Here is a 3,975-nt window from a genome sequence, read left to right as displayed (position 1 = left end):
TCTATCTTTCTCCAAGTGCTTCAGACTTCGCGGAGATCAGGTTTTTATAAGTGGGAGGCGGGGTCCAGTCGGGGGCGTTTCAGGGAGCTCCTTTCTCATTTTAACCCTTTACCAGGGCTTTTCTCAGCCCTGAGGCATTTCACATGTGTTTGTAGTCACTGGCCGTGTCAGGGATGCAGTAAACCAACATCTTCTATCCTGATCACAGCCTGAGGTTTTGGTTCAATTCCAGCTTCGCAGCTTGAAAACTTTACCTTGTGGTTTTAAAAGCTTAAATTGATTCACAGAACTGGGCTAGCTGGTCCTCCAATCTGTGTTTGTTTTCACAAGATGTCTGGTCTAATTCCCAATATTTTTATAATTCAAGATTCAGGATTGTTTAATGTCATTTCCAGTATACAAGTGTAAAGGAGAATGAAATAATTGTTACTCCTGATCTGATGCCGCTTATATAAAAAAAGGCTAAGGTGAAGAACACAACAAATATGATAGCTTCTATACGTAGATTAAGTGTATGTCCATAAAGTGACACTGGGCACAGGAGTGTCTGTACATAAGATGACTCTGACAGAAAATGATAAAGTAGTGGTGGTTGGGAGTGTGGAGGGATGGTTAGTGGATGGAGGTGTTGGAAGGTCACTTTGATTAAATCTTGTACCTATAACCTACTCCCGCTCTTTTTCCCCATATAGAGCATGTCACTGACATTAGAACATTAGAAAGTTTTTGACAATAACAGGCCATTCAGCCCAACAAAGCCTGCCAAATTCCTATTCACATAGTGTGTTGAAATAACTATTGAGTTTCGATTTGAAAGCCTCTAAGCTACGACTCTCAACAACACAACTAGGTAGTTTGTTCCATGTGTCCACAACTTGCTGTGTAGAGAATTGTTGTATGTCGTGAAATTTGTTGGTTTGTGGCAGCAGTACAGAGCAATAGATAAAATTTACTTTGTTACAAAAAGAAATATTAGATTATGAGGACACTCAGTCCTCGTTTATTGTCATTTAGAAATGCATGCATTAAGAAATGATACAATGTTCCTCCAGAGTGATGTCACAAAAAAAAAGGACAGACTGAAGACTAACACTGACAAGACCACATAATTATAACATATAGTTACAGCAGTGCAAAGCAATACCCGCAATTTGATTAAGAGCAGGCCATGGGCATGGTAAAAAAAAGTCTCAAAGTTCCGATCGACTCCTGGTAGTCCCGATAGCAGGCGACAGAAGGGAGAAACTCTCCCTGCCATAAATCTCCAGGTGCCGACAACTGCCAATGCATTGGAAGCACCCAACCACAGCCGACTCTGAGTCTGTCTGAAAACTTTGAGCCTCTGACCAGCCCTTCCGATACAGCCTCCCGAGCACCATCCTCTGCCGAGCGCTTCGACCCCGCCCCGGCCGCCGAGCAACAAGCAAAGCCGAGGACTTGGGGCCTTCCCCTCCGGAGATTCTGGACCACACAGTAGCAGCGGCAGCGAAGAAGGCATTTCAGAAATTTCTCCAGATGCTCCCACATGCTCTCACGTCTGTCTCCATCAAATCAGGATTGTGCACGGCACCCTACTTGACAGATTACAGATATCATTCACTGGAGTGGCCACTGTGCACTGCGTCGCATTGCCATCTTCTCCTCCTCCATATATAATATAAATCAAGAAATTAAAGAAGCAGTGCAAAAATGCCTAGAATTTTCCTACTGCATAGCCCTCTATTTTAAAACCAAACAGTTGTCTTGCATGAAGGCTTATGTGGTCAAATGAATATAAAAGATTGGCTTTATTTGTCACAGTAACACCGAAACAGACAGTGCAATGCATTGTTTTATGTCAGTGACTAACAGGGTCTGAGATGTGCTGGGGGCAGCCCCCAAGTGCTGCTGAGCTTCTGGTTTACTAACCCTTACTAACCCATGTCTTTGGAATGTGGGAGGAAACTAGAGCACGCTGAGGAAAGCCAAGCAGCCACGGGGAGATTGTATAGACAGTGGCTGGAATTGAGTGTTGAGTCCTGACCTCCGGTGCTGTGAAGTGCTATGCTACGAAGCCCACCCGACTGCTAGCATTTCCTTTGGGAATCATGGTTAAATGAATAATTGCCTCAGAAAAGTATTGGAATGTAGTGAGCGTGGCCTATCAAGGTGTTAGCAGGATGGGATAAAGGAAGTTGAGGGGCTAGTTGAGCAAGGCAGAGATAAGACCATAAGATGTAGGGGCAGAATAGGCCTTTTGACCCACCAACTCTTCTCCCCATAATCTTTGACGCCCTGACTAATCAAGACCCTATCAACCTCCACTTTAAATATAAATTACTTGGCCTCCACAACCGATGAATTCCACAGATTCACCACCCTCTGGCTAAAGAAATTTCTCTTCATCTCTTCTAAAGGGACATCCTTGTATTCTGAGGCTGTGCTGTCTGGTCCTCAACTCTGTCACTATGGGAAACATCCTCTCCATCCTCATGCGATAGCCCTTTCATTCTTGTGAACCTCCTCCGGGCCCTCTCCAACGCCAGCAAATCCTTTCCTAGATAAGGGGTCCAAAACCGCTCTCAATACCGGTCTGACCAGTGCCTTATAAAGCCTCAGCATTACATCCTTGCTCTTGTATTCTAGTCCTCTCAAAATGAATGTTAATGTTACCTTTGCCTTCCTTACCACCGACTCAACCTGTAAGATAACCTTTAGGGAACAGTGCCAAGTCCTTTTGCACTTCTGATTTCTGAATTTTTTTTTCCCCTGCTTAGAAAATAGTTTATGCTTAGAAAGTACTATACATTAAGTCTACTCGCTGTTGGATTCTGATTCTATGAGCAAATTTGTTCCTGCTCTAATTATCCTTCACTGCTGATGGCAGTCGGGCTTGTAATTGGGGATCAGTTCTGATTCCTTGAGAGTGACGGCCAGGGGAGTAGGGAAATCAGTCGCGAAGCTGCTCTGCGTCGCATTTGCAAAACAATGGAGACCTTGCATCTGGGAAAGTCGTTGGAATAAATGAAATGGTAAGCGTTCGATTTGATATCCACACTGGGAGCTGGACAGTATGGAGCTGTCTCTCTCTCTCCCTACCATTTTGATATTGTTAACAGCATGGTGTTATTCAGTGGCTGACACTTCTTCAAAAGACATGTAAAATTAAAAAAAAGCTTGCGTAACCTCCGCACTTCATTTGAAGTGGTCTCTCTGGTGGGTTGCATAAACTGACCTGAAATATGATGTGTTTGAAAGGACCGGTTTTTGGTAGTGAACTGTAGGTTCCACATCAGCACCTGTCCTCTCTACGATTCACCATGGTGCCCCTCAGGAGGGGCTACATTCGGTTTAAATAGGCTCAAGAGGCTACGATGCAGACTTTCTTCCTCTAAGGCTCGGTTTTCACATTTGATCTTGTGATTTATGTCTTCCTTGTCGTCTTTATCTCCTCTCCCAATTCTCTTGTTTACCTCTGTTCAGTTTTAGACGTTAACAATAGCATCTGCAGGGATATAACAACTAGTGTAATGGATGTTGTTAACATTAATAAATGAATTAATCTATAAATAAAATTTTAAGAATTCCATCCATCAGCCATATTTTTGCACACTATGGTACCGTAGCAGATAGCGCAATGCTAGTCCACCTCGGGGTGTTGGAGTTCAGAGTTAAGTTCCAGCATCCTCTGTAAGCAAGTTTGTACATTCCTTCCCCATGACTGTGTAGCTTTCCACCAGGTACTCTGGTGTCCTCCCACAGTCCAAAGACATGCCAGTTACGAGGTTAATTGGTCATTGTCAATTGTCCTGTGATTAGGCTGGCGTTAAACTGGTGGGTTGCTGGGTGGTACAGCTCAAAAGGCCAGAATGGCCTGTTCCGCACTGTATCTATTATCAATCAATAAATAATTCATCATCATCGTAGTATGTGCAGTGTCATATGACGTGGACGATCGTGGTCTCAGTGACCATGATCATTCTTGGCAATTTTTTC

General features: G+C 43.7%; 1 protein-coding gene across 1 annotated transcript in view; it reads left to right on the top strand.

Moving 5' to 3' along the window:
- The window catches only part of bop1 (BOP1 ribosomal biogenesis factor), a 244,425-nt gene that overhangs the window by 128,797 nt on the left and 111,653 nt on the right, over positions 1-3,975 (top strand). The gene's annotated exons all lie outside the window — the stretch shown is intronic.

Source organism: Mobula birostris, chromosome 3 (assembly GCF_030028105.1).
Source record: "Mobula birostris isolate sMobBir1 chromosome 3, sMobBir1.hap1, whole genome shotgun sequence".
In the NCBI taxonomy this organism is placed as follows: Eukaryota; Metazoa; Chordata; class Chondrichthyes; order Myliobatiformes; family Myliobatidae; genus Mobula; species Mobula birostris.
Note: the sequence above shows the minus strand (reverse complement) of the source record. Positions and strands in the feature narration are given on the sequence as shown.